Here is a 26,240-nt window from a genome sequence, read left to right as displayed (position 1 = left end):
CGCGGGGCTGGGAGCAGGGGCCATGCACCAAGGCCACAGCTGGGGGCGGGCTGGGTGGTGCTCCCTTTCCTCTGTGCCTTCCTAGGGGGGCGCACCCCACACTTTGGGGACCTCTGCTCTACAGGTAAGTAACCTTCCCTTCTTTCTTCTTCAAGTGTTTGTCCATAAGTATATTTCAGTCTAGGTGACTTCCAAGCAGCGATCTAAATATCTACCACAGACTGAAAGACTGCCCTACCAAAAGAGGCATCAGCTGCAGAAGTTGCTACCAACTTAATGTTTGGAGAAGGTATTATGGAACCCCATGTGGAAGCTTTACAGATATCATTAATGGGGACATTCCTGAGGAAAACTACCAAGATCACCCAGGTCCTGGTTGAATTAACCCTATTATTAGTTGGTAAAACTACCTTTGTCAATCATAACATAGCTTAATGTAGCCCAACACCCTCTTTGATAACCTTTGGGTGGAAATAGGAGTACTCCTCATCTTCTAAATGAGGAAGGAAATGAAGAGCCTCGGAGAAGACCAAAAGAGCTTCAGTCTTTGAAGATAAAAGTTAAGGACACGTTGACTATCCAGGTTATGTAATCTAGCTTCATCATGATTAGAATATGGTTTAGGAAAAAAAATTGACAAATGAATACCCTAATGCAACTCAGACCAACCCTAGGTATAAACTTTGGGTGAGGTCTGAGGGATACCTTGTCGATGTAGAAGACTGTGTAAGAGAAAGTTCGCTGTGAGAGCCCTTCTCTCTCCCACCCTTCCAGCTGATGTGGTCACAATGAAGAAGGGTCTTGATAGACAAGTGAAAGAAAGAACATGAAACCCATGCTTTAAATGGGGCCTCTATAAGAGCTGTCAAAACCAATCTCCCTCTTCCTCCTGGGTGAAAGGAAATACCTGAATAGAAACCTTTCCCTCTTTAAAGTGGAAGCCCCTCTTCTATTACTTAAGAGATGAGAAGCCTCTCATAAAAAGGAGTCCCTGAAAAGGGACAGAGAAGCTGTTGGTATAAGTTGATGTGTGGGGAGGAGGAAACAGGTGTAGTATGGAACTGAACTGCATAATCAGATGTTACGATCTCTAAGACCCATTTGTCCATTATGTTGTTCCATGACCCCTGAAATAGGGCAACGTGGTTTCCAAATGGGAGGGAAGAAAAAAGAAGGCAGATCCAGAAGAAAGGCTGATTTGCAGCTCTTGACCAGCATCTCAAAAGGAACGTTTACTAGTTGTGGCTGGCTGTGAAGAAAAAGCAGGAGCAGTAGACCACCTCTTCTGAAACCCTGGCTGCTTCTTGAGGGGTTCAGTAGGCCTCTAACAGTAGAAACCAGGTAGCATAGTCTATTGTCTAGGGAAAGGCTGAGGTTTACACTACTTTCTCTTTGTTGCAGGACCGTATGTGCCGAGGGACCAAAGAGCTGCACGCAATCCTTAAGATTAGTTTTCCGACTGAAATGATTTTGTCCTTCAAATGGAAAAACCACCACTGTGGCTTGGACCTCTCTTGGGATTCCAAGCAATTGAAGCCACAATGATGCATCACTACAGATGTTGGCACTGAGCACAATGGTTATTTTAAACTGCTGTCTTGCAAAAGAATATTTTTTTCAGCCAGAAAGCCTAATGTTTCATTTTCCTTTCTCATGGGACTACCTTGGAATGCTTAGTCCATTCATTTGCAGCCACCTCCACGACAGAGCCAGGCCCCAGCTGGGAGTATTACATCCATTTGGATGGCACATAATATTCCCTGTCCTTTGTCTTAGAATTTGGGCCAGACTGTTTTCACAGGCTCGAAAGGACCTCATTAATGGGAAGAACAACTCACCCTGACAGAGTCTCGTGTAAAATGACTAAAAGTTTGTGAGGAGCCTTCTGAAATTCCTCCAGAGGAATTTAGAGTGTATCAGCTACCCTTTTCATGAGCTCCTGAAAGCTCCTATAATCAGTGGGGCATGACGGTGTTGAAGGGATTACTGTCTCATCCAAACAAAAGGAGATGACTAGTGGTGCCAGCATGTCCTCCTCTGTGGGATGTTCTTCCTCCTCTGAAAGAAGTTTGATGAGTTTGCACTGGAGGATCCTGAGGCTGGGTGAACTGTTGCCTGAGTCAGTCTCTCAGTTTGATGATGTATGAAGGTAGTGTGCCCAAGTATGCTTATTGAGCACAGTACCTTCATACATAAAGGTATACTTCCTGACAGTAAAGGGGACTCAGGTTCATTAGAGAACTGCAGCTCCTTCAGTACCATATTGCTAATCAGTACCAATGCTAATGAAGCTTGCTCAGTTCCAAATGCTTCCCCAGAACCAAAGGGCCACAGGGTATCTCTAGAAGCAAAGAGGAGATTTTGACCTCTTCCCCCCACCAACCTCCCGTAAGATTTCATGGGGATGTGTGCTCCTCATCTCTTTGGAGAGGTGTTTCTCACTACCTTCTTGTAACTCCCACTGAGACTTCCTACAGGTCTCCTTCAAGGAACTGTCCCTGGAACTAATGGATAGAGAACTCTTCAATCCTGAAGTCTGCTGTACAGGGGGGTGAGGGATGTCCAGATGGGCCTGGGTCCAAGGCTGCCCATATGGAGCAGTCTAACAAATACACCTGTAGCCTGACTTCCCTGGATTCTTTCTGTTCTTCCGCAGAACAACTTCCGCACTGCATTTAACAGAGATGTATGACTTCCCTAAACAAAAAAGGCAATGAGTGTGATCACTTTTGAAGGGAAAGGCTCCTTCACAAGACTCTCAAAATATAAATCCAGGGGATTTGGGGCATTACAAAAAACAGACACCTCCTTTACTAGAAAACAAAGTGGAGAAGAGAGTTATAACTCCCTCAAACTATGCAATATAACTATAATTTAAATGCCAACAGACAATTTTACACTACCTATACTACAAAATAGACTAAAAAAAAGTATCTACAAAATGCTATAAGGTAAGCTAAAGGAGCGAGGCCCAGAAGTGCTTCATCTCAGGCCAAGGAACTGGAGTAGCATTTAGTCCAGCATCACCCTCTACGCCATAAGCAGTCAGTGTGCATGCGTGGCCCAGATGGACACAGCTAGCAAAATATCTGCAATCTCTAGCACAGGCACACCTACAGTGGAATAAATATATGGTTAAGCGCTTGAAGAAATTTAGGATCTGTATTCAAAACTCTCTGTAATCTCTCTAACATGCATGATCAAAGTCCTCCTTATATTTAATGCAAATAATATGCTTACCAAAAGGTTAGATGAAATAAATATAGGGCCAGATCGAAAGCCCCACTGAAGTCAGACTTTTTATGAGTTACACCGAGTGTCATTGGAAAACTGCAATACCAAATCTTTCAGATAACTAGCTGTGACGTTGATGGTGGTTACAGAAGAACTTTTCAACTTCCACAGTATGCTTTAAGACTATGTTAGGTGTTATTACTTTCTCAAGGAGGTTTAAACCATTTGCTGAACACCAACATATCAGAAATTTAGGATAATATTGGCACAACTTGGCCCAGTCCCCACCTCAGGATAGACAGCGGTGATTTGAGCATTGGCCTGCTAAACCCAGCATTGTGAGTTCAATCCTTGAGGGGCCCATTTACGGATCTGGGGCAAAAACTGGGGATTGGTCCTGCTTTGAGCAGGGGGTTGGACTAGATGACCTCCTGAGGTCCTTTCCAACCCTGATATTCTATGATTCTATGACCCAACTGCTGGATCCTATGTGCTCCTGAACCAACTGGGACTGAGCAGAGCTAGATCACTGTTGCTAGTTCAGAATCTTTGAGGCACACTCCTGGATGCAGATGTCATCTCTGCAACCCTTCCTTGGAACATGGGGCTCTTCATTCCAGATCCCTTATACCCTGGAACCAGCAACTGAGCCCCCAAGTCCCCAGTTGTTTATAAACACTCCCTCAGTTTCGCACTAGGTGCTCTGAGCTTCTTAATTAACCAAGTCAGGAATAATTTGACAGACAAGCAAAGAATACAAGGAATTTCTTAGCCATGAGAACTTTACCGAAGAGCCCTAGAAAGTTACAGATCTTTGGAAGACTACAGAAGTCCTCAACAATCTCTTGGATGTGTGAGACACCCCTGTACCCCATGTTCACTTTTATATGGTTATGATATATTTTGTACAAAGTACGCCTTGTGAGGTATCATTTGAAAACTCAGTCTACTCAGTATCACTGTCCTGTTAAAATGTGTGTATCAACATTGTATATGGTGCTATGAGATTTTACTACTTGCTGAAAGAGAAGGAGGACTAGTGGCACCTTAGAGACTAACCAATTTATTTGAGCATAAGCTTTCGTGAGCTATAGCTCACTTCATTGGATGCATTGGTTAGTCTCTAAGGTGCCACTAGTACTCCTTTTCTTTTTGCGAATACAGACTAACACGGCTGCTACTCTGAAACCTACTATATGCTTGTTACTGAAATATGCTGTAGTTCTGGGTAATGCCCCCAGACCTTTTCCTCAAAGACAAAGGCACATTGTCACGCCAGCTGGGTGCTAAAAGGCCATTACCTGGCTTAACTGAAGATTCACCAGCAAAGGAGTTGTAAACAAGAAATTTACAATTCACCTGAAGGACAGTTGGCAGCTCACCTATGCTATGGAACTACCCGATCCGATGACCCAACAAAGACTTTTCCAGTATTAAGGGTCAGAGTATAAGAAGGGGGGAAAAATGACTCTAGACACCTCTCCTCCGATCTTTACTCATGGTAGCAAGAACGCTTGAAAGACAAAAGGAAGCATCATTGACCTGGGGGGAGTGGTCCTAGTCTGTAGGTTTTTCCAGCCAGTACAGTCTGCTGAAGCTTTTGAAAGCTTTTTGCTTTTAAACTTATTATCCTTAGTAAAGTTTAGGAATTAGCTTGCATCTTTTTATTTCTTTTGTAACCAAGTCTGACTTTTATGACTTAACATTTGTAAATCACTTAAAATCTCTCTCTAGTTAATAAACTTGTTTTGCTGTTTTATCTAAACCATCTCTATTCATGTCAACCGGGCTGGTACATATTCATTACTGCTTGTTGGAATGACATACTATTTGTGAGCTTTCACTGTTTAGAAGAGCCCTGAAGAGTGCAAGATACACATTTCTGCGGTTCAGGCTGGGGATATGTGGGTGTCGCCATGTATCTATTCACGAATGGCTGGGAGAGCATTCATGTAAACATCTGGGAGTGATTTTATATGCTAGTGGCTGCACATGAGCAGGCCAAGAGTGGCTGTTCTGACAGTAAAGCAGTGTAAACGCATCCCAGGCTAGAGGGTTAGGGGACACAGCAGTTCAACAGTCGAGGCTGTACCCTGGAGAATGTCACAATGTGATCTTACCCCTCTTGTGAATCTGAGGTCAGGTTTGCATTCAAGCACAGCAGACCCTTTCCTCCCTTCTCTTCCTCTCCAGCCTGGGTCTTCTGACATACGGCAGCCGTCAGCCCCCTGCTTTGCAGAGAGCATTCCCCCTTAAATATAGTCTCTGACCCCTTTACTGTTCTGTGCTGAGCTGGGGAGATTCTACGCTCTAACCCTCCCCCCACTCACCATATCATCTGCACTTCTGAGTAGAGTTCATTGTCCTTATTGATGGACCTGTAGTAGACACACTCAGAGCTGCGAACTCTAGATTGCTCTGTGCCAGCTTCTCAGACAGTCATTCAGATAGGTGTCAAGACCGTACCAGAAAATGACTAATCCACGACTAATCCGCAAAAAAAAAAAAAAGATGTTACAACAAACAAAATGGGAATTCACAATTTGACACAGACATATCCCTACTCTGTCACAGATCCTACATACTACTTCATTTTTCCATTTTACTTTCATTATCTGAAAAAAAATGATAAAAAACCTCGCTGGTCATGCTTTTTTCTGTTTTCTTGGATGGGATTTTGAGGAACTTAAACATAATATTGTGCAATTTTATTTTCATATATAGAATCAATAGCACCATGTTGGAACTTTCAAATATGCTATATTCATATAAATGCTCCAGGGCACCAACCATTCAAAAAAATGAAAAAAAAAAGCCAATAGCAGCCACTGGATTGCTTTTCTTTCTAAAAACATCTACATTTTTCAAAAACCTGATTACTTGTGAGTTGTTAATATTGATTGTTAAAAAAATTTAGTAATGGGTGTTAGTTCTCAAACTCTGTAGTACAAAACAGAACCCCAGAAGAGAAAGCTAGAGAGTGTATATCAGAACATATATAGTACTACTGTAATATTTACTTTATAGTTCCAACTTAACCCATCTCTATCTTCAATTTTTGGCTAAGCAGTTCTAAAGCTACTTCATCACTGTCTTTTTTCCGCATGCAGAATTAGCATGCGGTACTAAGAGGAAACCCTAGCTGCATCAGGAACATTTCTTTCTCATTACATGTCAAATACTCAGCAACTTGAACTGATGCATGACAACAGGAAAACACAAACTCAGAAAAAAGCCTGACAGAAATTCAACAGTAATATTTTCCTTACACAGCTCTGCAACATTGCAGTTTTAAAATGCCTGAAGCTGATCTCCCCCCGCACCCAGATCACAACATCTGAGCAATCACAAAGACAGCTGGGGCAAAGATTACTAAACTGAAGACAGAATAGTTTATGTGGTAATTTTTCCTTGCTGATGCCGTTTACAGGTAATACAAAAAGTAGCTGAGGAGTCACTTCATTAACATCAACTTTTTGCCACCAATTTTAAACATATTTCCCATTCTGTGTTTTATAATTATTCACTTACAGGATGTATCTGTTCAACCCTCCCACATCCAGGACACTAAAGTGAACATCCTTAGTACACTGTGAAAAAGTTTCACCTCTCACAAAAATAAATGCATCTAGCTATCTGAAATGACTCCAAATATTTTGATTCATTTTAAACACATTGTTTTAGTCTAGTTCTTAGTGAATGACTGTGAATGTCATACCACAACTGGAAACCTGATAAATACCTTGCACTTCTAGAGCACTTTCCATCTTTAAATAAATATAAACATGGGGCAAGAAAGTAGTAGTCAAAGATAATACCCCAAGTTTTAGGTATAGATGACCAAATACAGCAGTACTATCAAAATGTCAAAAAAGGGATATGTGAGGGAAAGGAAGGGAGGCCTTATTACATTTGTTACTATTTTTAAAGTATCACTTTGACACTACATAAAACCTTTTCTTAAATGAAGCAAATCTGAGTATTATCTTGTAAACTTGAGATATAGAGCATAACCCATCTTGTTTACTAGACAGAGTTGCCAACTCATGGAGATTTTTTTAAATTTCTCATGCTCTAGAGATTATTAGGAGCAAACTCCAAGTTTTGCCCTTTTTCAATATAGCTGACATCTCCAATTACTTTCAATTGGACTAAAGCGACAGGCTGCCTTCAGTTAAAATGGTTCTAGAGAAATGGCAGCATTACTGACAGCCGTAATGTTGACCTTAGCAAAAATGACTGCTGCCTCCCATTCTTACCAATGGGACCACAGGCAGGCTGACCCCACTGAAGATGGCTGCCCCACATGCTGTCAGGAGGCATACCTGCAAAGTGTAACTTCTCTGGAGTAACCTGCACACATTTGCCTTTTCTGTGACTCTCATTCACCCCGGTCTCCCTTTATTCTTATCACACAGTGGACTGAGTATTCCACCCCACCTGGCCCTTTTTCCATATCTTCCTTTTTCCTGGACACAGCCTTGGCATCAACAGGGGGAGCACTGAGAGCGTCCTGCTCTCAGTTCTGTTGCCCTATTGTATAGGCTCCCTTACCATCCAGTAGAAGCAATTGCAGGAAGAGTCCAGCAGTCCTGGGCTGGAGCACACTCAGTGTACTCTGAATTTTTGGAAAATTTAGCTAACTCTACCAAGCATGTGCAAATAGCAATTACCAGAAGCTTATGAACTCTGCCAAATTTGGATAGATTTTTCACAATGAAAGAATGAGGCATCTCTCTGACCCAAATGTGACCCCTCCTGTCAAATTTCAAGTCCAAGTACAGAGATGCTAGAACTTCTCAATGAAACAGATGTAAGAACTTATCAGAAAAGCAACTTTTTTCCTAACATCGTTCTTGGAAATGGCTGGGCATTTTTGCTGAAACTTCCCATAAAAATTCAACATGAGGCAGACTTCCAACGTGGAAAGTTTAGCATTAACAGTTACATTTGGCAAAGTTATAAGCAACAGGAAAAAAAACAAAACAAAACAAAAAACTTACAGTGAAAAGTATTAGTCAACCTTAACTACAGGCACTGCTGCCAGCTCTGCCTATAATGATTATCCTTTAATGCTCTATCCTCTATTTGGCTTCAGCTGAATATCATTCACTACTATTTCGCCAAATACTGTAGTTCTGTGTGTATTCTAGTAATGCCTAGAAGGCCAACTAAGAGTAGGGTTACATTGTTACAGGCCCTATACAAACACAGCAAGAGATACTCTTTATCCAAAAGAGCTTACAGACAGTTACAAGTTCAGTAAATTACTAGCACTAAATTCTATTGATACTATTCTAAATTCTTTTGATACTCCCAATGTATCAATGGGTGATGCATGTAAACATTTTGCTTTGTGCTGTGTCAGGGTCGGGTGCAACCTCTCCGCAAAGTCTGTGTCCCAGGGGAGAGGGGTGGACTGCAGGGTGACCCCCCACCTCTGTGCAGCTAGTGGCCTGTGCTCCCCACTGCCATGCTGGAGCTGTCACCACAATTGCCCTTCTAATCTATTGTCTGTAACAACGTCGACTCTAGACTAATAACTGGAGAGTCACATGCTGAGTACTACTTAGCCATGGCACTCCGTAAGGCCCAAAACTGGCAAAGAAGTAGTTTCAATGGGGATACTAAGGTGCTAAACTTTATGCACATATTTAAGTGCCATGCCAGATTGTTGGTTCTTTTCTTTATCAAGATCATGGCCTAACTTCACTCCAAAAGATGTGCAGCCCTTTAGGGTAGGTCTACATAGCAATGAAAAAACTTACGACTGGCCACGCCAGCCAAATCCAGCTCGCGGGGCTTGGGCTGTGGGGCTGTTTCATTGCTGTGCAGACTTCTGGACTGGGACTGGAATACAGGCTCTAGGACCCTGCTGGGTGGGAGAGTCCCAGGGCTCCAGCTCTAGTCTGAGCCCAGAAGTCTGCACAACAGTGAAACAGCCTGAGCCCAACAAGCCCAAATCAGCTGGCACGGGCCACCCACGGGTTTTTCTTTACCATGCAGACATACCCTTAAAGCAGTGGTGGGCAACCTGCGGCCCGTCAAGGTAATCCGCTGGCAGGCTGAGAGACAATTTGTTTATATTGACCACCCACAGGCATGGCCACCCGCAGCTTCCAGTGGCCACGGTTCGCCATTCCCAGCCAATGGAAGCTGCGGAAGTGGTGGCCAGCACGTCCCTGCAGCCCGTGCAGCTTCCTGCAGCTCCCATTGGCCGGGAACGGTGAACCGCAGGTTCCTGTGCCTGCGGACGGTCAATGTAAACAAACTGTCTCGCGGCCTGCCAGCGGATTACCCTAATGGGCCGCAGGCGGCCCATAGGCCGCAGGTTGCCCACCACTGCCTTAAAAGTCTTCTGTGCTTGGCATACATGGAAATATTAGCATTGCCACCTGCTCTGTGGAGCCACAGAGATGTGCTAATCAGTAAGGAATTTATTAGTCAAAACACATTTCCTGAATCTTGTCATCTGTATTGTTACAGACACTTGCTGACTGGTATTTTGAAATAAACTACCAAAATAATTGAAAATGACATGATTATATTGTGTTATTTTGACAAAAAATATGCAGAATTTTTAAATATTGTGCACAGAATTTTTATTCTTTTGGTGCAGAATTCCCTCAGAAGTAACCATTATACAACGCACTGGTGAGACCTCATCTGGAATACTGCATGTAATTCTGGTCTCCTATGGTTAAGAAAGATGAAGTCAAACTGGAAGAGGTGCAGAGAAGGACTACCAGGATGATCAGAGGAATGGAAAACCTACCTTACGAGAAGAAGCTCGAGCTTAACTTGTTTAGCCTAACTAACCAAATGAAGGCTGAGGGGATATATGATTGCTGTCTATAAACACATCAGGGATTAACACCAGGGAGGGACAGGAGTTATTTAAGTTAAATGCCAATGTCGACACAAGAACAAATGGATATAAACTGGCTCTCACCAAGTGTAGGCTTGAAATTAGATAAAGGTTTCTAGCCATCAGAGGAATGAAGTTCTGGAACAGGCTTCCAAGGGGAAAAGGGGGGAGAACTAACTGGTTTCAAGACTGAGCTTGATAAATTGATGGAGGGAATGGTATGATGAGACTGCCTACAATGGTGTGTAGCTAATCTGCCATTGGTGGTAGCAAATATACCCAATGGCCAGAGATGGGACACAAGATGGGGAGGACTCGGAGTTACTACAGACAATTATTTGCCAGGCATCTCACTGTTGGGGTCTTGCCAAAATGCTCAGGATCCAACTGACCCCCATATTTGGGGTTGGAAAGGAATTTTCCTCCAGTTAGATTGGCAGAGATCCGAGGGGGTGGGGGAGGGGAAGAGGGGAGGCCTTCCTCAGCAGCATGAAGCATAGGTCCCTTGCTGGTTTAAACTAGAGTAAATGGTGGATTCTCTGTAACTTAGTCTTTAAATCACGATTTGAGGACTTTAGTAACTCAGCCAGAGGTTAAGCATCTATTACAAGAGAGGGCAGGCAAGGTTCTGTGGCTTGCAGTGTACAGGTGGTCAGACTAGATGACCATGGTGGTCCCTTCTAGTCTTGAAGTCTATGAGCCAGAATATCAGGTGATAAAACCAAAGTGAAATCCTTTATTTACCCTGCTTATCAAAGGAAAAACTAAAACAACCACTTCATTCCCATACCCTCCCTTTCCACTGTGTCAAGGAATAACTACTTAAACCTTCCTTCACCCATCCTATCCCTAAAAAGGGGTTTCTTTATGCATTCCAGTACAAAAACAAACAAAAATTAAAAACCCCTTCTCACGGTCACAAGAATTCAGACCCCAATACACAAAAGGAAAATGATTATGGTCTTCAACTAGTTAGGGTAAAACAGGAAACTGTTTAGTCCCTAAAACAAAGCAAGGTAACAATTATAGTCTTTCAAGGACAATGAGAAACTGCTTACAGTAACACTCACTCAGTTTTTCCAGAAGTCTAATTATAAGAATGTTACACTCAAGAGTAGAAACAGACAAACTGCACCTGTTGGAGGAACAAGTTAATAAAGCATAGGAAGCTGCCGAGCATATGTATTTGACCTCTTATTCTCCATCTCTGACGAGAAGAGGTTGTAAAATACGATACTGGCTGGGGTGGGGATGGGGGAGAGGTATAAAGAACAGTTTGTTCCAAAACTATTTAAGATATTTAAATAGATATATATATGACCAAGACAAAAAAGAGCTAGTTTATTACTACACCAGAAAAACCTATAATTTGTTATGTTTGGAGGGGAATTTAACGTATCTAGCATACTATGCCACACATACCAATGCAAGCTTCATTTCTGATTAATTTGACAAAGGAAACATTTTAGAAACTATGTTGCTAGGGGAGAACTAACCTGGGTTGGATATTAACACTATCAGCATCTTCATATCAATGCTGTTAGAAGCGGTAGGATCCAAAAGCCCAGGAGTATCTGCCAAAATTGGCAGCTTTAGCCCTAGCCACGGCATCTGTGGTGTGAAGCCTTTGAAGCTAACTAGTTTTAACTGAAAGCAGTCTGAATTGGAGCGAGAAACTGACAAAATTAAGAAAAAGCTTTTATTATACTCGTAGCCAAGTTCAGGTTTAAATTTGGCTGGTAGTAGAATGGAAGTATTAGGAGAAGGGAGAGAAGGATGGTTGTTTGTGTTCTGTTCAGAGTTGCTAAAACCCAAGCCACATTAACTTCAAAGGATTTACACAGAACAGTTGCCATTTCTAGGGCTGAAGTTGAAGGTTTCAGTAAAGACACTAAGGCAGGGGTTCTCAACTGGGGGTTGGGACCCCTCAGGGGGTTGTGAGGTTATTACATGGGGTGTCACTAGCTGCCAGCCTCCACCCCAAACCCCACTTCACCTCCGCATTTATAATGGTGCTAAATAGATAAAAACTGTTTTTAATTTATAAAGGGGGTCGCACTCAGAGGCTTGTTATGTGAAAGGGGGGTCACCAGTACAAAAGTTTGAGAATCACTGCACTAAGGGGTAGATTCTCAAAGTGGTACACAAGGATTTACCCATTAAAATTTCACTGGTTTCAGAGTAGCAGCCATGTTAGTCTGTATCCACAAAAAAAAAAGGAGTACTTGTGGCACCTTAGAGACTAACAAATTTATTTGAGCATAAGCTTTCGTGAGCTACAGCTCACTTCATCGGATGATGAATCCGATGAAGTGAGCTATAGCTCACGAAAGCTTATGCTCAGATAAATTTGTTAGTCTCTAAGGTGCCACAAGTACTCCTTTTCTTTTTGTAAAATTTCACTATTATTCAAGCAACTTAAGTGGCTAAATCCTCGTGCACCACTTTGAAAATTTAACGTAATTCCTCAAAGGTCAGCCCTAAGAAAATAAAGCCCTCCAATGCTGGTAAAGTCCTTTTAAGCAAATTAAAATGAACGCAAATTAAAATGAACACAAATTATATCCCCCCCCCAACTTATTTTTTAAAAAACTCCAATTAAAAAAAAAATTAACACTTTTTAAAAATAAAACCAGACAGCTCCATCAGAAGAACTAACAAGTGACAGGGTACACAACCAGTGAAAGATACCACTATTTCTCAGGGTGCGGTTCTTTGGCCAAAGGGAGAGTTTTCAATAGCTATGGGGTGCTGATCTCAACAGCTACACATGCTGTCATTGGTTATTCTTTTTATTATTAAACTACACTAGATCTATTTACATTGCTGGCTTTGTACACATCTAATTTAGAAGTATGCTAATGTTATGAATTGCTAAACTGCAAACATTTCTACTTGAACTGAATAAAAAATAATTAACTGTACACATATTTCACACATACCAAGATTATTTTAAACTTACTTCCTTTTTGTATCTATTTGTTCTCTTTACACTGAGCTGACATTGACAGAAGCATGCAAAAGACATTCATTTTGTAAACAAGTACTGAGAGAAAAAACTTTTTTCTTACATTGATTACTAGGGTTTTACATAGAAAATTAATTTTTAAAACCTACAGGCATTTTGTAATACTGAATGTAAATGCTTTCTTCTTATAGACTGAAATACAGTCATAATATTTTAAAAGTCTCAGCAACATTAAATTAGCAGAAACAATTAGCAATGATTAATACAGTGAGAAAAGCCACAATGTTTTCTACCACGCCAACATAGACCCTCCAACAGAAGTAACAAATGAAGATGTGGCAATGGTTTGAAAAATTCTCTTTAAAAATAAAATGTAAGATATTAAGAAAAGTCTCTTGCCCACAATGGCAATGGGCACTAATATACAAAAGTAGAAAAAAAACTGAAATCTTTGACTTAAATTAGAAGAATGGGAAAACACATATTACCATCAACATAAAAAGAATAGTACCCCATACTACCTAAAGTGAACTAAATTCAAAACATGCAGAAAACCGCATTGCATATACTATGCATAGCTCTTCATTTCAGACTGTGCTGCTACTTATCAACAAATATGCAGTAGGTGATCAACTTTTCTTCTCCTAATACGAACAGTAAACTGGATTTAAAGAAGATCAGGTAGATTTTCAATTCTTTTAACTGTCAAAATATGAATTATTATCCCGTTTACTAAAACCGTCATATTGAGTGGAACCATCTGAGTCACCTTTTTCTGTTTTGAAATTAAAGTTTCTGAATTTTCATAAGCAGACGTGGATAACCAAGAATAATCCAAAGCTGAACACAAATGACGCACCATGCAAAAATTCAACTTGTACACTCATTCTGTTTTTTTCTTAAACTTACTTTTGTTTAGTAGTTTTATTTTAGTGTGAAAGAACACTCTCTGAAAATGCCTCTCAGGTGTTGATGTTCAGCAAGAGAAAGACACAAATGGATGTGTCCCTTAACCACCTGGACTGAGTTACATTCATTAGCGAGTTCAGTATTCACTGAAGAATGAAAGAAACATCACAGTGTTGTTAAACTCCATAATTAAAAATAGAACAATAAAAATGAGGGTTAGAAGTGAAACCAGCTAAAATAAAAAGTATTGTAAAGAATGATCAAACACCACATGCAAGGTTAATAAGTGCTCAGAAACTAGCAAGCTACAGGCTATTGTACTATCATACCCATAAATTTCTTCATAGATTTATAGAGTCTAAGGCTAGACAAGACCATTAGATCATCTAGTCCGACCTCGTGTGTAACATGGGCACTTATATTTCATAGAATCATAGAATATAAGGGTTGGAAGGGACCCCAGAAGGTCATCTAGTCCAACCCCCTGCTCGAAGCAGGACCAAATCCCAGTTAAATCATCCCAGCCAGGGCTTTGTCAAGCCTGACCTTAAAAACCTCTAAGGAAGGAGATTCTACCACCTCCCTAGGTAACGCATTCCAGTGTTTCACCACCCTCTTTGTGAAAAAGTTTTTCCGAATATCCAATCTAAACCTCCCCCACTGCAACTTGAGACCATTACTCCTCGTTCTGTCATCTGCTACCATTGAGAACTGTCTAGAGCCATCCTCTTTGGAACCCCCTTTCAGGTAGTTGAAAGCAGCTATCAAATCCCCCCTCATTCTTCTCTTCTGCAGGCTAAACAATCCCAGCTCCCTCAGCCTCTCCTCATAACTCATGTGTTCCAGTCCCCTAATCATTTTTGTTGCCCTTCGCTGGACTCTCTCCAATTTATCCACATCCTTCTTGAAGTATGGGGCCCAAAACTGGACACAGTACTCCAGATGAGGCCTCACCAATGTCGAATAGAGGGGAACGATCACGTCCCTCGATCTGCTCGCTATGCCCCTACTTATACATCCCAAAATGCCATTGGCCTTCTTGGCAACAAGGGCACACTGCTGACTCATATCCAGCTTCTCGTCCACTGTCACCCCTAGGTCCTTTTCCACAGAACTGCTGCCTAGCCATTCGGTCCCTAGTCTGTAGCTGTGCATTGGGTTCTTCCGTCCGACCCTGCACTTATCCTTATTGAACCTCATCAGATTTCTTTTGGCCCAATCCTCCAATTTGTCTAGGTCCTTCTGTATCCTATCCCTCCCCTCCAGCGTATCTACCACTCCTCCCAGTTTAGTATCATCCGCAAATTTGCTGAGAGTGCAATCCACACCATCCTCCAGATCATTTATGAAGATATTGAACAAAACCGGCCCCAGGACCGACCCTTGGGGCACTCCACTTGATACCGGCTGCCAACTAGACATGGAACCATTGATAACTACCCGTTGAGCCCGACAATCTAGCCAGCTTTCTACCCACCTTATAGTGCATTCTTCCAGCCCATACTACTTTAACTTGCTGACAAGAATACTGTGGGAGACCGTGTCAAAAGCTTTGCTAAAGTCAAGAAACAATACATCCACTGCTTTCCCTTCATCCACAGAACCAGTAATCTCATCATAAAAGGCGATTAGATTAGTCAGGCATGACCTCCCCTTGGTGAATCCATGCTGGCTGTTCCTGGTCACTTTCCTCTCATGCAAGTGCTTCAGGATTGATTCTTTGAGGACCTGCTCCATGATTTTTCCAGGGACTGAGGTGAGGCTGACCGGCCTGTAGTTCCCAGGATCCTCCTTCTTCCCTTTTTTAAAGATTGGCACTACATTAGCCTTTTTCCAGTCACCCAGGACTTCCCCCGTTCGCCACGAGTTTTCAAAGATAATGGCCAATGGCTCTGCAATCACAGCTGCCAATTCCTTCAGCACTCTCGGATGCAACTCGTCCGGCCCCATGGACTTATGCACGTCCAGCTTTTCTAAATAGTCCCTAACCACCTCTATCTCCACAGAGGGCTGGCCATCTCTTCCCCATTTTGCGATGCCCAGCGCAGCAGTCTGGGAGCTGACCTTGTTAGTGAAAACAGAGGCAAAAAAAGCATTGAGTACATTAGCTTTTTCCACATCCTCTGTCACTAGGTTGCCTCCCTCATTCAGTAAGGGGCCCACACTTTCCTTGGCTTTCTTCTTGTTGCCAACATACCTGAAGAAACCCTTCTTGTTACTCTTGACATCTCTGGCTAGCTGCAGCTCCAGGTGCGATTTGGCCCTCCTGATATCATTCCTACATGCCCGAGAAATATTTTTATACTCTTCCCTGGTCATATGTCCAATCTTCCACTTCTTGTAAGCCTCTTTTTTATGTTTAAGATCCGCTAGGATTTCACCATTAAGCCAAGTTACCTAGTTACCTCTGTACTGAGCCCAACAACTGTGTATGGCTAACACATATCTTCCAGGAAAGCATCCAAGTCTTGGTTTGAAGACATCAAGAGATGGAGAACCCACCTCTTCCCAGGGTAGTTTGTTCCAATGGTTAATCACCCCCTCTGTTAAAAATCCATGCTTTATTTCCCATTTGAATTTGTTTCATTTCAGCTTCCAGCCAATGCTTCTTGTTGAGTCTCTCTCAGGTAAATCAAAGAGCCTTTTAGTATCTAACCCAGGAGCCTATCCTTGCAACAAAGCCCGATGCCAACTCTGTCCACATATCTATTCAAGTGACACCATCATAGGACCTAATCACATCAGCCACGCCATCAGGGGCTCGTTCACCTGCACATCTACCTATGTAATATATGTCATCACGTGCCAGCAATGCCCCTCTGCCATGTACATTGGCCAAACCGGGCAGTCTCTACGCAAAATAATAAGTGGACACAAATCTGACATCAGGAATCATAACATTCAAAAACCAGTAGGAGAACACTTCAACCTCTCTGGTCACTCAGTAGCAGACTTAAAGGTGGTAACTTTGCAACAGAAAAACTTCAAAAACAGACTCCAAGGAGAAACTGCTGAATTTGAATTGATTTGCAAACTAGATACCATTAACTCAGGCTTGAACAGAGACTGGGAGTGGCTGGGTCATTACACAAATTGAATCTATTTCCCCATGTTAAATATCCTCACACCTCGTCAACTGTCTGAAATGGGCCATCTTGATTATCACTACAAAAGTTTTTTTCTCCTGCTGATAATAGCTCATCTTAATTAACTAGTCTCTTAGAGGTTTCAGAGTAGCAGCCGTGTTAGTCTGTATTCGCAAAAAGCTGTAGCTCACGAAAGCTTATGCTCAAATAAATTTGTTAGTCTCTAAGGTGCCACAAGTACTCCTGTTCTTTTAGCCTCTTAGAATTGGTCTGGCAACTTCCACCTTTTCATATTCTCTGTATGTACATACATACATACATACATACATCCTCCCTCTTGCTATATGTTCCATTCTATGCATCTGATGAAGTGGGCTGTAGCCCACGAAAGCTTATGCTCAAATAAATTTGTTAGTCTCTAAGGTGCCACAAGTACTCCTGTTCTTTTTAAATAAACCTTGATTCTTAGCTATACCCTATTGCTGACAGGGAGGAATCAATCACTCAGACTTCAGACACTGGGTCTGAACAAAGATCTAAGGGCTTAAGCCAGATGCTCCACACAGAGGCATGAAAAAACAGACCTGTTACCCAGCCTGTTCAGGGATCCAAAATCCCAGCCACAAAGTAACAAAATCAGACAGACTGACCAAACACACAACTCACCAAGTCCATTTACTTGCAAGCACACGATTCACATTTACAGTCCCCAAAACTCCCATTAGCCACACCTGCTCACCTAGCAACTGACTTATATACTATGTCTCGTTGCCTTGCTCCCTCTCCTTATTGACAGGGAGAAATTAATCATTCAGACTTCAAAACTGGGTCTTATCAAGGACCCAAGGGTTCTGCGCTGAGAGACACAAAAACAGACCTCTCTCAAAGATCACTGAGTAACACTAGGATTAGTGTAACAAAACAAAAGTTCTTTAAGTTTATTTTGTACATCTGAAAGCAGCTTGTGCATATGAAGTTGCACTATTTGCCCTCCACAAGTCAGTCATTTCCCTATTTTTGTTTATATTGTACACAGAAACGTCAAAAAGAAAACTTTCTAAAAGCAGAAAAGTCACTGTAAACTCAACAATTGAAAGGGGAATTCAGGAGCAGTACCCAAAATTGCTTTTTAAATTTAATTTTTATTAAGCTGAATTGATTTCAAGTTGACTGTGTCCTTTTGACTCTTGAAATATATATAAGTTTAGTTAGCACCGCACTTCACAAATAATAAGCTATTGTCCACAGAACTCAATACTGACAACCCAAAAAGGATTAATAAAAATAAATAATTCTTGATAAAGGCAACAAATCATTCACAAATTAAAGCTCAAGTCAGAAGTAGCAAATCAAACATTTGTCAAAAATAGAAATGTATCTTACAGCCTTTTTTGAAATAGTGTATTGACTAATTAGAAGTTTAAACTTCCAGCCAATTATTGCAAACTTGTCTAAATATACTGAGTAAATATTCCATGGGCCAAACTTTAGTGTTACTACAACCACTACCACACTGATCAAATGGCCAGGAAGAGAGTCAGACCTCAAAACGTACCCTTGGGTCCAAATGCTACAACAGAGGTGGGCAAATTACGGCCCAGGGGCCGCATCTGGCCCTTCAGATGTTTTCATCTGGCCCTGGAGCTCCCACCAGGGAGCGGAAGCCAGGGGCTTGCCCCGCTCTGTGCGTGCCATGGATCTGCAGAGGCATGTCCCCCCTCCAGCTCCTACGCATAGGGGAAGCCAGGGGGGCTCCGCACACTGCCCCTGCATCTCCCATTGGCCAGGAACCAGTCAAAGGGAGATGCAGGGGTGGTACCTGCGGATGGGACAGTGCGCAGAGCCACCTGGCTGCGCCTCCACATAGGAGCAGAGGAAAGCTGGGGAGGACATGCTGCTGTTTCCGGGAGCTGCTTGAGGTAAGCGCCACCCGGAGCCTGCACCCCTGCCCCCCTCCCACGCCCCAACCCCCTGCCCCAGCCCTCAACCCCCTCCTGCACCCCCAACCCCTCATCTCCAGCTCCATTCCAGAGTCCTCACCACCCCCGCCCCAGCCCGGAGACCGCTACCACATCCTGAACTCATTTCTGGCCCAACCCCAGAGCCCGCTCCCCCAGCCAGAGCCCTCACCCCAACCCCCAATTTCATGAGCATTTATGGCCCGCCATACAATTTCCATACCCAGATGTGGCCCTCGGGCCAAAAAGCTTGCCCACCCCTGTGCTACAAGAATATAACTGTTTTCCTATTTAATTATATAGAGAAGTGCCAGTTCATTCTTAACAGTTAATTTTTAATAGTGTTTAATATTAAACATCTAACATTATTAATGACTTCACTAAAGACAGCAGTCAGACTGAGTCAAAAGACTTTTATCCCAAATATTTTATCTCCCAATACAAAGCAGCTTTGCAAAAATCTTATGAAAATTTGCCAGCCAGGCACAAAATCTACTTGCATGCTATTGCCCACTATCATAGTTATAATGAAATAATGTTATCGTATATACACAAAAGAACCTACGTGCCCTAGGCTGGTGAGGAAACAGAACTTTACAAGGCTACTATTCAACCTTTGCTACAATCAGTTCACTTTGCCCCTACATATAATACAGAATTAAAAAAAAAAATTATAAATCACTAAGGCCCAAATTGGACTAAACACTTTGCTGAATCAGGAGTAATGTAAAAAAAATCTTTAAATTTTAGGTTTTTGTTGTTTAAAATACTTTTGAGTAGAATCGTAGGGCATTTCCTGGATTGCATTTCTCATAACTTCCTCTGTTATGCGGTGCCAGAGCATGACATTAGGATCATGTGTTGGCAACTGAGCCTCATTTAACCTCTCAAAGTATTGTTTCCAGTTCTCCTTCACTTTTTCAGTTATTATCAGGAATCTCCCAGATAATTATTTACAAATGGTATTACAATACCATCCCCCTTCTCTTTGCCTCTTGTTTTGCAATGCTAGAGATTTTTGCCAGCCAGCTGTAGGTTGTTTACAAGCTTAGCATACAAATCATGTGGGACAGTGGCTCTCAACCTTTCCAGACTACTGTATCCCTTTCAGGAGTCTGATTTATCTTGCGTACCCCAAAGTTTCACCTGACTTAAAAACTACATGCTTACAAAATCAGACATAAAAATACAAAAAAAGTGTCTCAGCACACTATTACTGAAAAATTGCTTACTTTCTCATTTTTACCATATAATTATAAAATAAATCAATTGGAATATAAATATTGTACTTAATTTTCTGTGTATAGTATCTAGAACAGTATAAACAAGTCATTGTCTGAATGAAATTTTAGTTTGTACTGACCAGGAGAGCTGGCTGTATTTTAAAGAATCCTTATTGAGGTTACAGGAACAAACCATCCCGATGTGTAGAAAGAATAGTAAATATGGCAGGCGACCAGCGTGGCATAACAGTGAAATCCTTGCTGTTCTTAAACACAAAAAAGAAGCTTATAAGAAATGGAAGATTGGACAAATGACCAGGGAGAAGTATAAAAATATTGCTCAGGCATGCAGGAGTGAAATCAGGAAGGCCAAATCACACTTGGAGTTGCAGCTAGCAAGAGATGTTAAGAGTAACAAGAAGGGTTTCTTCAGGTATGTTAGCAACAAGAAGAAAATCGAGGAAAGTGTGGGCCCCTTACTGAATGAGGGAGGCAACCTAGTGACAGAGGATATGGAAAAAGCTAAATGTACTCAATGCTTTTTTTGCCTCCGTCTTCACAAATAAGGTCAGCTCCCACACTGCTGCATTGGGCAGCACAGCATGGGGAGGAGGTGACCAGCCTTCTGTGGAGAAAGAAGTGGTTCGGGACTATTTAGAAAAGCTGGACGAGCACAAGTCCATGGGGCCGGATGCGCTGCATCTGAGGGTGCTAAAGGAGTTGGTGCATGTGATTGCAGAGCCATTGGCCATTATCTTTGAAAACTTATGGCGATCGAGGGAGGTCCCGGACAACTGGAAAAAGGCTAATGTAGTGCCCCTCTTTAAAAAGGGGAAGGAGGACAATCCGGTGAACTACAGGCCAGTCAGCCTCACCTCAGTCCCTGGAAAAATTATGGAGCAGGTCCTCAAGGAATAAATTCTGAAGCACTTAGAGGAGAGGAAAGTGATCAGGAACAGTCAGCATGGATTCACCAAGGGCAAGTCATGCCTGATTAATCTAAATTGCCTTTTATGACGAGATAACTGGCTCTGTGGATGAGGGGAAAGCAGTGGACGTGTTATTCCTTGACTTTAGCAAAGCTTTTGATACGCTCTCCCACAGTATTCTTGCCAGCAAGTTAAAGAAGTATGGGCTGGATGAATGGACTATAAGGTGGACAGAAAGCTGGCTAGGTCGTTGGGCTCAACGGTTAGTGATCAATGGCTCCATGTGTGGTTGGGAGCCGATATCAAGCGGAGTGCCCCAAGGGTCGGTCCTGGGGTTGTTTTTGTTCAATATCTTCATTAATGATCTGGAGGAATGCGTGGACTGCATCCTCAGCAAGTTTGCAGATGACACGCAACTGGGAGGAGTGGTAGATATGCTGGAGGGTAAGGATAGGCCTGTACCAGCCGACTTGGACTTGTAGGGCTCAGACTGCAGAGCTGTTTCATTGCTGTGTAGACTTCCAAGCTCTGGAACACAGCAATGAAACAAGCCCACAGGCCAGCTGCGGGTTTTTCTTTGCTGTGTAAACATATCCTCAGAACAGGACTTCACTTTAGCAACTTATCTACCAACTCAATTTATACTTCTGGTATAAATAACTTCATTGAGGAAGAGTTAAGGTTGAAAGGGTATGTTTCTGTAGCAGCCAGCCAACACGAAAAAACAACACATTTATTTTACAAATGCACTATAGTTTACACACAAATCAAAACAACAAGTTATTGGAGATTATAAAATTTATAATATACTGTAATGCTCCTTTAAATAAAAGAAGACACGTGGCAGCTGCAACACAACACAGTTAAATAAAAACTTGCGAGACTGCCACACATTTACATAAAACTATACCACCATATTACCAAAACTTTGTAACAAACAGATCAAAAAATAAGGGGATTTTTACTCCAAAAACCCTTTACAGTACAATAATGCAAGGAATCTGACATTCCTTAGTGTACCCTAGAACTATACTCCTTTTGAAAAATTACTGCACGTTGAACATAAAAAACAACAGTATTCATTCAACAGACTGCAAGAGCTGATGGGCTTAATTAAAAGTGGAAAGAATGGATCTGGGACATGCGGAAAGCTGTAGCAATTACTAAAGTAAATTATAAGGAATACAAACTAGCTGTTTAAGAATTGTAATTTAACATTTATATTGCAGTAGCGCTGGAATATGATCTAAGCCAATGAGAGAGAGCTTCTCCTGTCGTCTTAGTTAATTCACCTCCGCAAGATGCGGTCGCTTTGTCAGCGGGAGAAGCTCTTCTGTCTACATAGCACTGTCTACACTGGCTCTTAGGTTGGTATAATTGCGTCGCCCGGGGGTATGGATTATTCATACTCCTGAGCAACGTAGTAATACTGAAATAACTGTGTAGCATAGACTAGTGTAAAACATCAATATTGAGCCAATTGTGTTATTTTCATATTTAACACAATAATATCCAAGAACTTTCCGTAATACTCTAGCATATATAAAATTACAGAAAATTATACAGTTGTTTTTAAAAAGGTTGCATCTTGTATACAAAAAAGGCTATAGCCGTAAGCCATTGTGAAAAAAACTGGTTTTTGCTTTTTTTTTTTCCTCTCTCTCTCTTTTTTTTAAACACAGATGGTGTGTTGTGCCATTTGTTTTGATGTATGATTTTCTGCCCATAGTGTGTAAACTGACCAATACAAAGAGGAAGGAAAGAGCAGAAATCATGGCACAAATGGTCCAGGAACAGCAGTTCATAAACAAAAGTTAACAGTTTTAGAAGATAAGAAGGTAGCTTATGCAACTCATTTGTAAATTAATGAAAATCTCATTTACTTAGCATCATTCATCCATAAGGATTCCAGAAGACTTTTCATATGTTTTGTGAACCACTACTGAAAGGCAAACATCTGGTATGAAATGCAACCGCTGTTCAACACACAGCAATCACAAAAGCTATGGAGTTCAGGAAAGGAAGGTAAAATCCAATGGGAATGACCTTAGCAGAACCACTCTTTACACAAGAATGCACACTTTCATATCAACTTTTCCATTATATCTGGCACAAAGCATGCTTCTCCTACATGTAGCCTGTTTGGTATAGACTTTCGCTTCAGCTTCTTAGTTTTCTGTGTCTGTTTTCAAATTACCTAGAATATTGGTGAAGTCCAAAATTTTGATTCACAACTACATTTTCTTAAATTCCAAATGTCTATTTGTGAACTTCAGTGATCTCTCATGTACTGAAACTGATTTTTCTCATCTTTACATTTGAAAGATCAGACTCTCTTTCTTATACCCTCTGCTGAATGAAGGAGATTGGGGAACTGAAGGTTTTGGAGTGGAGCTCCTAGTGGAGGAGCTTCTTCCCCAATACCACATAGAACTCAGCTCTTGGACAGCATTGTGGAGCCAACTACAAAGCTCCTTGATGCACCACTTACCCCTGCCCTGGAGCTAGAGCTGTTCAAGGAGGGGTTACGAAGAGCAGCTCTAGGACTGGATAGTAGATGCTGAGAATACTAGAATCGGCAGGGTTTTTTGCCATCGTTCCATCCAATCCAGCTCACTGGCCCTCCCATGCCAACAGACAAGATATGTCTACACTGGGGGAAAAAAAAAAGAGAGACGTGTTCTTTACTCAGTTACCTAACTCAGGCTGGCTAACTCAGGTTAGAATAGCAGTGAAGACATGCATGGCAACTTGGCTTTTAACTTGGGTTAGCATCTTGAATTCAACCCCAGGCTGCTCAATAGGCTTGAACTGGAGCCACTAACCAAGCTAAAAATCAGAGTTACCATATCTTGACTGCTATTTTAATCCATGTTAGCTAACTCAAGTTATAAACATACTTTTTTGCAATGCAGGGCACACCCGAGAATTAAGTCTCCAGATTTGTCCAGGACATTCAATTTTGGGTACTCCCTGCGGTAGCTGCTTCATTCTCCAGTTGGGAAGACCTGCAGATCTGTGGAAGTGGCATTCTAGTCAATGTATCTATAGTTAGCATCCATTAGCCTCCTCTGAGCAGCATGATAGGGTCTTCTAGAACTCGAACCATAGAGACCCTACCATTCCTAACACGCTACCTAGAGAAGAGCCTCAATCAGTCATATTCAGAAAGATATGTGTAGAATAACATTGGGCAAAGAGATGTGGTATGTCACTCTAGCCATGCCTTTATATTGGAGCATGCTGGAGACATGGCCCAACTTGCTGGAAATGGCCCAACTTGATTATCATACACATTGTAAGGAGAGTGATCACTTTAGATAAGCTATTACCAGCAGGAGAGTGGGGTGAGAGGAAGTATGTTTTCATGCTTTGTGTGTATATAAAAAGATCTTCTACACTTTCCACAGTATGCATCCGATGAAGTGAGCTGTAGCTCACGAAAGCTTATGCTCAAATAAATTGGTTAGTCTCTAAGGTGCCACAAGTACTCCTTTTCTTTTTGCGAATACAGACTAACACGGCTGTTACTCTGAAACCTTAAATAACTTAGGAGCTAAAGTTCCATTTTCAAAAATGGTATAGGCACTTAGAAGTTTAAATACCACCAATTTTCAATCACACTTAAGCTTCCAAGCACTTGAGTCACTTTTGAAAATGAAGCTTAAGCTCCTAAATCATTTAGGTAACTCCTGAAAATTTTACATAATATTTTTCTTATCCTTCTTACCTGCTCAAATTTTTAATTATATATGTTGATACTTTGGTGTATTAAAGCTTCTAAATATTATATATGGCTCCTAAGTAAGTACAAACCCAAGCTTTCCCAAGGTTCCAGAGAGTTCACATCAGATGTCTTGGTTCAGGCCAATCTTTAACATAATCCAATGTATAAGTAAATTAATATTGTTTTAATTTTAAACACTGCATTGCTTGTTACCAAGTGATCTCATACCAGACAAACCATCACAAGGAAGAGAGCTCATAAAAGAAACAGTGGAATAAATTAGTGTTTAGCTCTGAACACACAAAATAAAACAAAAGCATTCCAAACCTTACTAAAGTCTTAAATTCTATATGATCACAACCTATTTACATTTTTGCTCTCAAAAATTTGATCCAGGATCAAGAATTTAAGCTACAACTAGTATATAATTCCCCTACCAGAAAACTGAGGAAAAGTTTAGGAACCATCAAGTTGATCTATAGAGAAGAAACTTTAGAAATGTCTATGCTCCTGCTATTTTTTACAAAGGGCATTAAAATATTTTTTTCATTACAATGTATTACAAAAGGCATTCCTATGGAAATCCAAAATTTCTTCTCATATTGTTTCCTAAGATTTTAAAGAGGCATGATGTGCAGGAACCAATACTATTATTACTGTAAACAACATGCATACTATAAAGCAGAGCTGGAAAGTCCAGGTTGTGGCAATACTGGGGTTGGATAAATTACCATGCTGTGCCACCCTGACAGTCAGCTCCACACATTCCTGCTGGTCAGCCTATCGCTGTGTCTTAACACAATACTTACTAACAGTATTCTTGGAGTGAAACTGAAATATTAGAATAATTCACTTTGCTTATGATCTCAGCCTGATTTCAGCACAAACCCCCGTAAGTCAAAGGCCATTACACTAACCCACTGGGACAGCCCTCCGCAACTCATTGTGGCCATTCTCAATGAAAATTACAGAGTGAAGAGCCCTGATTTGAGTTACTAATATTTATACTTTGCATAATAAAGTAGTAAAACATTCTATTATAAATTGTGAAGCAGGGGAAACAGTTTCCTTTCAAAACGATGACATTTTCAAAACTCCTGAGGAATTATTTTCCTTTAAAAATTGTTAAAGTTGTATTTTTGAGGTTAAAACTTAGAAAAAAAATCAGAATCCAAGTTGCTATCAGAACACAAGAAATATACAAATACATTTCCAAATCCAATTCTAGAATTTGAGACCAAATGTGTTTTTAAAAATTGAAATCCTAATTTCATGTCCTACCAATACAAATGACTTTTCAAAAAGAATATATTCTCTCAATTTTTTGAAGAAAAACAC

At 41.3% G+C, this 26,240-nt stretch overlaps 1 protein-coding gene across 4 annotated transcripts in view; it reads right to left on the bottom strand.

The window, feature by feature from the left end:
• PTPN4 (protein tyrosine phosphatase non-receptor type 4) overlaps positions 1–26,240 on the bottom strand; it is a 229,810-nt gene that overhangs the window by 175,386 nt on the left and 28,184 nt on the right. Inside the window, exon 2 of one of the 4 annotated variants that reach the window (XM_048868477.2) lies at positions 23,667–23,828. The exons of the other annotated variants lie outside the window; for them this stretch is intronic. The gene's annotated coding sequence lies outside the window, so the exon portion shown is untranslated. The remainder of the gene's footprint in view (positions 1–23,666; positions 23,829–26,240) is intronic. 4 annotated transcript variants of the gene reach the window in all.

The sequence above is a fragment of the Caretta caretta genome, chromosome 11, assembly GCF_965140235.1.
Source record: "Caretta caretta isolate rCarCar2 chromosome 11, rCarCar1.hap1, whole genome shotgun sequence".
NCBI lineage: Eukaryota > Metazoa > Chordata > Testudines > Cheloniidae > Caretta > Caretta caretta.
The sequence above is the reverse complement of the archived record's forward strand: the minus strand, read 5'-3'. Positions and strand labels throughout refer to the sequence as shown.